Source organism: Siniperca chuatsi, linkage group LG18 (genome assembly GCF_020085105.1).
Source record: "Siniperca chuatsi isolate FFG_IHB_CAS linkage group LG18, ASM2008510v1, whole genome shotgun sequence".
Classification (NCBI taxonomy): Eukaryota; Metazoa; Chordata; class Actinopteri; order Centrarchiformes; family Sinipercidae; genus Siniperca; species Siniperca chuatsi.
The window spans coordinates 25,985,354-25,997,647 of record NC_058059.1 but is presented as its reverse complement, the minus strand read 5'-3'; the positions used below and the strand labels follow the sequence as shown (position 1 = coordinate 25,997,647).

General features: G+C 39.6%; 1 protein-coding gene across 4 annotated transcripts in view; it reads left to right on the top strand.

The window, feature by feature from the left end:
- The window catches only part of LOC122865451 (ras-specific guanine nucleotide-releasing factor RalGPS1-like), a 156,410-nt gene that overhangs the window by 95,294 nt on the left and 48,822 nt on the right, over positions 1–12,294 (top strand). The window lies entirely within an intron of this gene.

Here is a 12,294-nt window from a genome sequence, read left to right as displayed (position 1 = left end):
CTGGTTCAGCAAAGACTTTAAAAGATGAACAAAAGGTGTTTTTGATCTTCCTAGCCTCATTCAGACTCATATAATCCTGGACTTAATAGGAACAGAAAGACATAGTTCCCCAGCTTGAATTGGGTATTTTCAGTCTGTTATTTCCTGCCTTTAAGATGATCCTTACATAGACTCTGTAAGATGAGATGTTTATCTGTGAAACCAGGCAGAGACTGTCCATTCAGACAATTTGCCAAAAAGCAGAGGTGGACGAGTTTGGATACAGTTTGTTATGTTGTCATAGTAATTACTGGTTACATAACACCTGAGAAACACTTTCAACAAATATTTAGTGACTCATCATATTTGTTTTTAATTGCATGAGATGCTCACAAACTCATGATGTAGGATGTTTTTATCCATGAATTAAAAAATCTGCCCTTTGTCTCAGAGAGGTCAGATGGGCGGGGTGATTATCCTTTGAGACATTTGGGGGGAAACTACTTGGTGGGAAGAGAAGCTCATGTTGACTTGTGCCTTTTTTGTACTTCCAAAAGCTTTTACAGGGAAATTTTCAGATGGTTTAATGTCACTCTTGTATCTTCAAATGAGCTGTATTCTAATCAGAAAGTGGAAGTTTGTTTTTTTTAATATTGTGGAGTAGGGATGACTGGAGAATTGTAGACACAAGCAAGAAGTTAGTGCAAGTCTGGCTCTAGTCTTTATTCTGGAGAATATCATTCACACAAAATCCCTTATTACTCAAAATCCAACATCATATTTGAAAAAACAACAAAGAAACTAAGAGGCTCTACAGTGCAATAACAACATCACTGCCAATTCAAATTCCTAAAGGAAATATTATAATACTCATTTAAGTGCCTTCATGCAAAGTTGAAATATGTCTCAGAGCACATTCAGATGCAGCAGAGCGTAAAACCAGAACCATGATCCTTCTTTTCTTTGTTATGATTCTTCCTGTATGTGTGTTTTAACAAAGAGAAATTCTTGGTACTCCTTGTAATGGCTTTTGTACCTCATGCAATTCCGTGTCTTATCCTTCCTGTGCTTCAAAAAGGAGTACATGCCCCAGCCTGTGACCACTCTCCAGTCTCTGTCTTCTCTGTTCATGCACACAGTCTGCTCTGATGGGCCTGATAATGACCAACAGTGGAGCTACAACTGCTAGGAAGCAGGTAGTCAGGAAAAAGCAGTGGGCTGTGAACTGTCTTTCCTGCTGCAGCCCAGTCTTCATTCAGGCCAGGGACACAGGAGCAGAGGAGTACTTTAATAGAGATAAATGACTAATAAATAACTCTCTGTTGTTGCTAAACTTACAGCTATGAAAGCTTTTTACGTTTACTGTTCTAAACAGCTGGCCTTTGATTGGTCTTTAAAGAGAAGAAGTCTCTGGTATACAGGAAGTGATGCATTTCACATTTCTACAGGGTTAGCATGAGTAGCGATAGCCATAGTGACTCAACATATTCAGCAAATAAATATGGACATAATAAGAAACAACAAAATTAATAGAATAAATAAAATAGAATCAATAAACCAAATTCAACTAGAGAAGTGTTTCCTGAAGGAAATACATGTGATTGCTATGAGCACTGATGCTGATTGGTGTTGGATGGCTTTTTGATATGATCTATGAAAACTCATTGACCTTGAACTCATCTTTGCAGAATTGTTGTAATTCAGCCACATTGGAGGGTTTTCGAGCATGAACTGCCTTTTTAAGATCATGCCACAGCATCTCAATAGGATTCAGGTCAGGACTTTGACTAGGCCACTCCAAAGTCTTCATTTCGTTTTTCTTCAGCCATTCAGAGACCCCACAACAACATCCAAAGAACTGCAGTCCTCACTTGCCTCAGTTAAGGTCAGTGTTTATGATTCCACCAAAAGAAAGAGACTGGGCAAAAATGGCCTGCATGGCAGAGTTCCAAGACGAAAACCACTGCTGAGCAAAAAGAACATTAACGCTCATCTCATTTTTGCCAGAAAACATCTTGATGATCCCCAAGACTTTTGGGAAAATACTCTGTGAACTGACGAGACAAAAGTTGAACTTTTTGGAAGGTGTGTGTCCCATTACATCTGGCGTAAAAGTAACACCGCATTTCAGAAAAAGAACATCGTACCAACAGTAAAATATGGTGGTGGTAGTGTGATGGTCTGGGGCTGTTTTTCTGCTTCAGGACCTGGAAGACTTGCTGTGATAAATGAAATCATGAATTCTGCTGTCTACCAAAAACTCCTGAAGGAGACCTCAAGCTGAAGCGAACTTGGGTTCTGCAGCAGGACAACGATCCAAAACACACCAGCAAGTCCACCTCTGAATAGCTGAAGAAGAACAATATGAAGACTTTGGAGTGGCCTAGTCAAAGTCCTGACCTGAATCCTATTTAGATGCTGTGGCATGATCTTAAAAAGGCAGTTCATGCTCAAAACCCTACAATGTGAGCTGCTAAAAATGAGAAAGCTGCTAACAGCATTGATCCTGCTCTTGATTTTATGGGGACATTGTCACAGTGGCACACTCTGGCTCACACCCTGTGTATACAGTTGATGAGTTAGAAATACAATGGGACTGAATGCACCTCCAGACTTTAATGAATTATATAACTCATAATAACTCATCACCTGTAAACTTTATCATATTGTGATTATGTACAGTCAATCAGTGAGTATACTGAGTATTTTGAAATATGGAGTTTGTATTGCATGCAGTGGCTGAGAAATAAATAAAGCTGGTGTCTATGGGATTGTATTTAAAACTTAAGTATAAGAGGAATCAATTAGAGAAGAATTTGACATATCAATCATCTTGGTAGCATTAGAACTGTGGGAGGAGATGCATACCAAAAGTGTCATTAAATAAATAATGTTTTTCAGGAATAGCTCATTAAATTTTATTAAAGCACAGGAAGCATCATAAAATTAAGCATGTATTGATATATGAGCGATACAGTATATGTAGTATAAACAGTTTTTGAGTAATAGATGAGCAAAAAAGGCACTGAAGACTATCAATCAGTAGACAACATGTGTGATTGTTGTGCAGCAGCAATTCAATCCAGTAACAGATCTCTCAGATTATCACATGAAAAGACAGTAAAAGTTTTTTTGTTTCTGTGTCCATCCATTGTGAAGCACCAGTGTTGTAGCCTGAGTGACAGCTGACCAACAGCACTATGTGTTGGCAGAATGACTGTGTCTGGATGATACGAGTTGGTAGATGCCTTGTGACTTGGATTTGCTGTGCGTCAGAGAAGCAGGGAGACAGGAAGCAAAGCTGTACGGCTCTGCAGACCAAGCACAGCTGAAACACATTACACCCCGAACTCATGTGTCTATCAAGATGACATCATCGGCAAATATTTGTTAAGCATTTCGTGTTGTGTTATACAGATGTAATATTTAGGTTGGAACTGCCAGCACAGCTGATATCATGGACAGCCAGTATATCTCAATGGGATTTGGGTGTAGCATGGAGAAAAATGACACACTGTGGAAGGGTTCTTAACCGCAGAGTTAGGAAAGGATTGTAGTTCCTGGAGTTTCAAGCAGTACTTTGTCGTCTATATGTGAAAGCCCAATTTTTTTGGAGTTTCATTTGGCTTTTTGATGTCTTTGATAACATTTCAGTTATTTTGCCCTGTCAGCAACATATCTCAACAACTAGAGATAAAAGAAGCAACATTTTCTGTACATTGTTTATTCCATTCAACACTTTGGTATCAAGAAGCGTAATGAACATTGGCTCGCTAGCCGGTCGGGCTTCAGACTTGTTGTCTTGTTTCTTTCAACACTGATGCATTTCACATTCCTACAGGGTTAGTATGAATAAACAACCACATCAACAGAATACATTTTTAGGGTGCTTAGGCCCATTATCATTACAGGTGCAGCTAAAATGCTGAGCTTTGAAATACTGCCAAACACTGCCTGAGGTGCTTCCCAATCGTTCCACAACTGGTTTCCATCTTACCCTACCCTCAACAGTTGAGCCTTTACAGTTATACATGTAGGCAATAACGCAATCTGCATACATCTTGTAAAGTGTTTAATCATTTACGATGAAGGCTGCTTTTTTCCTTGATCCACTTCAACTTCTCTTCTTTAAATGTTTAAAGATAAAATCAGAACTTTGCACATGGTGTTGGTGAGATGTCATTTTCTCATGTCGTCTCAGGACATTTTTGTGTGTCTAGCTAGCTGAATGAAAATGTCCTCAAACTGGGTAACATCTTTGATAATTTATTTGCTGAAGTGATGAAATTACAAACACGTAGCAGCGATGACATCGATTTTGCAATAGGAAAGTGTTTAACACTTGTGTGTTTTGAACCGACTTTATTGTAATTGACAGCCAAAAAGGTTCAACCACAGTTAATGTGTAACGGTGTATTCAAAATGATAATGGAGTAAATTTTCACCTTGTGTTATTTGCATAAAGTTGACAGCTGGAGTTTTTTTTTTGCAGTCAGTGTTTTGTTTTTTTGTTTTTACCCCAAACAGCCAATGCTGAAAACCAACTGCACAAAGACTCTACAATTATCATATTTCAGGGAAAACTATCAGCACAGCCAGAACTGAGTTTGCATCCATGAGTTCACCAAGTTGACTGCAACGGGCACAGACTACAATCCAGTAGTTAATTATGCAGGCTACAGGACACACTGTGCAGCCCGGCGTGTACTGTAAGCGGACAGGTTACAGGTATAACATTTATGTACAATAAACCAAACAAAACTTGAGGATAAACATGCCAAACAAAGCCGTTTGACATTTAAACTGAACAAAACTTATGAAATACAGTCGCCAATACGTTGTGAGTGCTGAGTGCAGACTGAGATGTGATTGGATCATTTTCGGCATTACTGACAAAAATGAAAAATCAGAATCAGGCTTGTTCCAAATCAGCTCCGTATCATCTCACTCTGATGGAAAAAACTGTGACATTGTGAAATTATTGTACATTTAGGGGTTTTTAGAATTATTCATTGTACATTGTACAAAGGGCTAAATTATTGTTCACCTAGCAACACTGTACAGATGTAAGCTGTAGCTAGCTAGCAACATACACATCTACCGTGTGTGTGGAGGGTGGCTGTGCATATGTGTGTGTATTTGTGGGACAGTTCATACTCTGGCTGATTTCAGAACTCACCAGGAGTTTGTGCTTGAAAAATTAACAAAATAATTGTACAGATTATTAAAATTGCTCCAGATTAATCTTTCTGCCGATCGACTAATCAATTAAATAACTTAATGTTTCAGCTCTATTTAATGTGCAGTTTGCTACATATTCAATGTTCACGCCTTTGCTCTTTGTATCTGATAACACTGAATCATACAGATTTTAAAAAATATGGTATTTCAAAACACATAAGTTACAGATTTCTACCAAACACGAAAAGGTCCTGAACCTGACATGTTGAACTTTTCTAAATTACAGTAATACTATGTAGCTGTGTTCTGGTCTCCACCCTGATCAGAACTGGAGAGGTAAATCAGCCCTGCAGCATTCATTTTGGCCCCTAAAGAGAAAGCATATAACAGCTTCACATGTCCAACTAAAGAAGAGGCTACAGTAAGCCAAGACAAACACTGCTGGCCACTACTTCAACTCTGCTGTAATACAGCTCTTGTGTGGACACTGTCTCCTGTGCTCCAGTTGAAAAGGCTTTGGCCCTTTCCAGTTCAGCAGTTACAGCATTGTTTGGCCTCTGAACAGGCAGCCGGACCACACACTAAGCAGCATGGCAAAAGATGATGTACCGCACAGTCACTGCAGCAAACTGACTTGGAAAATAACAGATAAGTAGAAAATGACGGTTGAGTCCTGGTAGTTGATCTGAATCTGTGTGAGTGAAGCAGATTGCTGATTAGGGCTGGGTATCGGTACTCGATACCTTTAAGGTATCAACCGAAATACCACGACCAAGTAGTATCGAAACTTCTCTAGTCAAACGGTACCTGCATTTGATCCTTTTTGTACCCAGATCTAGAAAAAATTACTATTTGTATGGTTTTGCTCGCAGCCAATCACAGCAAGCATTCTTCGATTTAATGCGACGTGTGATTGGCCCACTACCGCAGCTTCAGCTAGCAGCTACATACAGTCTGTGGTGGAGGTGAAGTCGAGTGTGGTGTATTTGACAGAGTTGGCAGTTCAGCTTGCGGTTCCTCTCGCGGTCACTTCGGAGCCCGCTTTGCACTGCGAACACCCGGCCTGTCCGCTCTGCCTAGCCCAGAGACCCTCCGGCAGCGAAGAAGGCTCCGGAGAAGTGACCGCGAGAGGAGCAGCAGGCTGAACTGGATGAGAACAGCCGAAGAGATCGGTGTGTTTACCGGGAAAACCCAGTCCTCTGTATCAGCACCACTGCTGGCTGTTTGTTATGGGGTTTCTTGCGGTTGGTTTGAAAAACAGACACAACCAGAACATAGCCTAATACAACCTCTATGCTTGACTCAAACTGTTACTCAGTCCTTCAGAATTAACGTTTCCCATTACGGCTCCGGAGAAGGAGTGACCCAGAGAGGAGCATCCACTGTATCAGCAGCAGCGCCGCTAGCTGTTGCCAACCACAAGAAAAACACAGACAACCAGAGCTACACATAATGACAATAAAGATCTATATAATACAGCCTCTATGCTTGATTCAAACTGTTAACTCATAGCCCTTCAGAATTAACATTTCCCATTACTAAGACGGTGTAGTCCCTCATTCGTCCAGGAGTGTTCTATCGTAGAAAAGGTTTCAGTCGTAGTCATCTGGACACTGTTTTCAGAATCAAGACGTTTCGGCTCCCATCCGGAAGTAATTCTCAATTGTGAAAAAATGGGACGGGAACTGGAAATTTAAGCTACTCTGGGAGTACTCAGAGTAGACTATGACTATGACTGAAACCTTTTCAACGATTTCCCATTACTCAACACTCTGATAAACAAGGCTGGTCTGTTGTGCTGGCTCTTGGTATATTGGCTACACTTATCTCCTGCACACAAATTAAAGAATGCTTTCAAAATGTATTCATGTATAAATTATGGGAAGGAGTGGTGGCATTTTACGAATGCTTCCATTCACATGATGGATATCGAATGAAGTAGAAAAAAAAGGTATCAAATGAAGTACTCTACTGGTATCGTAATTTTTTAAACGATACCCAGCCATAGTGCTGATGAGCAGAGCAGTGACAGGGAAACTGCTCTGTGTTTGTGTCCCAGGCTCTCATGCATCATCCTCCCAGCGTGGGTGCAGCAGGCCAAACTTCCCTGACCCCTGTTCCATGACCTCTGACCTCTCTAATGCCTGACCCCCTGTGGGGCGTGTCTCCTGTGTGCTACTGAAGATGTTTCTCACTGCACTGCTCAAGAATTTCAACACGTGTGTGTGTGTGTGTGTGTGTGTGTGTGTGTGTGTGTGTGTGTGTGTGTTTGCTGGTATGTGTGAAACACTGCTTACAGCACCAGAGTTTATCTTGAGATTGATTTCACAGTGTTTTAAATTTTAAAGTGAGACAGGGTAACCAAGAAAGGTTGTGTGTGTGTATACAGGGTACATGCATGTTTGTTTCACTCATAATAGATCAGTATGTGATAGTAAGATAATACAGTCGAGCAAAATGCTACGGCCCTTATCACTTCTTGCCTGTTGTTCTATACAAAATAACTAAGAAATGCAAGGATTCCAGGACAAAATATTTGTATCAAGCTCAAAAGCAGTTCTAGAAATTTCATTTCACATGTCGTCATTACTTTACAGTTCTGTTTTAATAATACATTTTTAAACAGTGCCTCGCATTAATTAAGTCACTTTGCTAAATGTAAGTTGGATATTAAAGACAGTGCAGTTTCAGAAAACATGAGCTAAATGTGGACATTTTGACTTTGCACATTTGTAATTAACCACAATAACATGTGATGGTCATAGGGTGAAATGTATCCATAGCATCCATAAAAGCGCTGTATAAAAGCAGCCATTTTTTAAAAATAGGTCATTTAAAATCAAAACAAAAGCATTGGCATAAAAGAACAAATAAAATGAAATTACATTTTCCTGCTTGCAACATCCCCATCAAGCCTCTTCACTTGCATTTAATACTTTCTCATTTGAAGTCTATTTTTTGGCTGGTGATATTTTTTTCCTTTAAAAGGTTCATTAGGTAACTTTTATAAAAATAACTTTTTGGCATGTTTGCTGAAACTGTCACTAAATCCTGACAGTACATGAGACAGAAAATCTGCAAAAAGCAGGTTCCTCTGGCTTCTCGTAGTGCTCCTAATGTCATTTGCAAGAATCCACCGCCCCGAATGAAAACGAGGGATGAGATTTCGCAGGGCAACCGGCTCCTCCTGCTGCCGTACTAAGTTGTGGGTTTGGAGGGAGGGGCTTTGTGGAGTGATAGCAGCGGGAGAAGCGCAGATGGTTTTCCATTGTGTATGTTCAGTTGTTGCCTACTGCAGCTTTAACGCTGGTGATATTTTTCTATTCTTTTCCTATATTTTTGTTATTGTCAACAAATCCTATGTGCAGACCCAAACCAACAATGAATGTATCCAACAAACAAGTATTGTGTGTGTATCAAAGCCTGATATATAGCTTATTCCTCTTATTACCAAAAATCTTTTTGCCTTTGACTGTTAGCCCATATCTGTTTTTTGGCACATCCAGATTGAATTTAGAAAGTCTGGACAGCAATTATGATTATTTTGTTTACTTACAAACAATCTGTCTATTCGACTGGTCACCAGTAGGCATGTTACCCCCTTTCACACATAGATCTCTTTTTCTGGCAGATGTTTTTTTGTTGTTGATGGTTTTTTATTGTTGAATATATTTTCATGCAGAGATGCTCTGTTGTGTATCTTTTGGGCTCTGCACGTGAAGCAGATTTAACTTAATTTTATTTGTAGTGTAACATACTTGTCAATTCTGTTGTGTAACATTTTTGCAAAACTTTATATATGACAGTGTATAATCAGATCATCACAGTCCTAATATGTAGTGTCTTTGTATGTCAAACTGTAAATAAACCATGATTGAAATTAAGTGTAGCTGCTCTAGTACCACGTTCTTCAAAGAGCCGTAATTCCCATTACTACTAACAGTGTTGTCAGGATTGAGAAAAGTTATGAAATATAACAGTTGTACCAATATAAAACAGCTAACAGGCAGAATAGGATTTTACAGGAATTCAAATGAGGCTTTTGCATAACATCGGATCCCTTTATTTTATCATTGCGCTCTCATTGCGGCTTCTGTCATCTGTCCATGAGCTGTCATCTGTCTGTGCTCTCAGTCGATGTGATGTATCTTGCGCTGCGCAGGGGATTGTGAGTCAGAATAGCCAGAAAAGCATGCTGGCTTGCATACTGCAAAATGCGATCGGATGCAGTAGGATATCCTGGTATTTTTGGTGTACTGCATTTGACATACTATGTATTGGGACATACAAAATCTTTTTCTGGATAGTATGGGTATAGGAACGCACAGTGAGCTTGTCTGGTGCGACAGAGGAGTTCTGCACCGTGATTTAACAACGTGATTGTTTGGAGGGCGAGATGATGGATCTCAATTTCTCATGATTCTGTGTTGGACCGCCAGCGTAAGTAGTTAATGATGCCTATGTCGTTACCACAGCAACCCATGCAGATAGGTTGGTGATGTCTGGACACACAAATCCGATCTAATCACAGTGCGGACAGTCTGTCTTAAAGATCTGATTTGAGAAACAAATCTGATTTGCCTGCAGTCTGAACAAAGCTTTACTTAACCTTTTGTGTGAATGGCAAGTTTTAATTCTTCACTACACTAGATGTACTAGTCATCACAGGGCATAAAAAACATTGGCATCTTTCACTCTGATTAGACTGCCTAGAAGCCACGTCCATGAAGCTGTTCAGTCTTTCCTCTGCAGTTCATGAATGGCGAATGTCCTCCTTAAGGTTAGTGATCTTTCCGTTTGCTTTTACGAGTAGCACACAGTCCTCACAGGGTGTAGTTGGTATAGCTGTGTCTGTTAGCATAGCCACCAAGCTAAAAAAACAAGCCAGCCGAGCAGTAGCAGGCAGCATAAGCAAAGTGTAATTTCATCAGAAGGCAAGCGCAGAAGTCTTGTAAAACTAACGGAGCTGTGATAAAATAATAAGACTAGTAAAACAGCTGCAATTGGTTTAAAACGTTATAAAATAACATAAAAGTGACTGATAACGCTAAAACAAGCCGCTCCTTGATTCCCGTTTGAACCGGAACTGTCAGTGGGTGGAAAACCCACTGGTAGGACACAGAGGTGAAATATAAAAATATATATATATATATATATATGTATATATATACATATATATTTTTTTTTTTTTTGGAGTAGCATAAAGGGAACTACAAAACAAAATGTCATTATACAACCCAGTGTTGTAAATGATCAATAAATATTTGTATTACTTATATCTTGTATTTAGCATGGAACAGACAGGGTGCAAGTGGCCATTTGCACATGCAGTGATATCTAGACCTAAGACCAGACTTTTTTTGTTCTCTGGACACGTTTTGTGGATACGTGAACAGTGTGGCTGAGAAAGGATGTGGAAAATGGGGGGTAGACACAGCATTTTATAGGGCTTTGGAAAAGACCAGACGGCACAGGTGGACATGCTGGGAAATGTGCGATCATAAAAGTGACAGGACTCCAATAAACTGAGGAGCAGACCCGCACTGCACCTGCAAACTACGACAAAATTTTCAGCATACAGGGTTAAACAGATGTATTCACTGACAAAATCAAAATATTGGGAAAAATGTAAGAATTTGATTGTTCTGTACTGGAAAAAAAGCTTCAAATTTGAAGATACTGAGAATGCCACATTAGATTAATGTGTCTCAGCAGCCTTCACTGTTTTATCCTGTACCACTCTCTGTAGTTTTCAAATGTAAAGGTAATTAAACACAAGAAGTTTTCAGTTTTCACTTCCTCCATTTAGAGGCTCATTGTATTGTCACTACATGTCTTAACAAGGCATGCAATATATTAGTAATTTTCAGAATAAGTTAGGCTCCTCAGAAAAGCCAATTTGACATGTCACTGGTACTATGTGTGTTCGAGACTGCCTCTTATGACTACAGTGCCTTTAAGTCCACAGGTTTAGAGGAGAGTGTCATTGTTCAAAGGATATAAGAACCAGGTTGATAACATTTTTTATTTTAAAAAAAGCAAATTTTCATAGATTTCACTCCCAAAGTATTTTTCTTTTTCTTAAGTCCTTTTGGGATGAATTTTGGTAATACAGTTGCTATAATGCTATGGATGATATATAAAGGGAGTGTATGTTTGCAATGGAGTGAGTTAGTTAGTAGTGGGGTCCACCTGAGCCCAGCCTTTTAAGCCTAAAGTTGGATAATATCATATGAACGTATATAAATATTACATTTTTGTGAATCTGCACCATGAAAAGTCATGGCATTAGTAGTTTCTATTTGCACAGTAATCATGGATGTACAGACAACTATCACTGGATTACTTACTGAAGGAAAAATTCTGAACTTAACAATTATGTGGCAAGAGCTGAAGTTATAAGGAGCATCTTCTTTGTATGATTTCTAACCAGATTTATCAACGTTTCTCCTCAAAAAACATCAGAGAACCAACCGTCACTCGAAGGAATAAGTTCTGCTGATTGCAGCGGGGTGTTACTCAAATCATTGCATTTTATAAAAAAAAAAAAGGTTCTCAAACCTTTTTTACCTTAAGCACAAGATAAAACTAAGCGATTAAATCTACGTCTTGAAACAAGTCCCAACTTAACTTCCTGTCATTCAATGCTTGTGCATGTCAGATATTATAAAACAGGCAGCAAAATTTTGTTTCTAATAATATTTTTCCTAAAATCAACAATCAGCTCCTTGGTTTTGCTGACGTTGAGCTGTAGATTGTTCCTCCCAATATGAAGGCTCGTCATTGTTTGTAATCTGGCCGATGATGGTGGTGTCATCCGCAAACAAAGTTGTCAACATGTCGGGGGCTGCAATCATGGGTGTAGAGCATGAACAGGAGGGGGCTGAGCACACAGCCCTGGGGGCTTCAGTGTTGAGCACTATAGTGGAGGAGGTGTGACCGCCAATCCGAACTGTCTGGGGTCTGTTTGTAAGGAAGTCTAATATCCAATTACAGAGTGTGGTACTCAATCCCAGAGTGCTAGGTTTTCCAATCAGTTTCATGGAGGAGGTTGCGTTGAATGCTGAGCTGAAATCAACAAACAAGGTTCTCAAGGTGTGTGAAGACTGAGTGGAGGGCAGTGGAGATGGCATT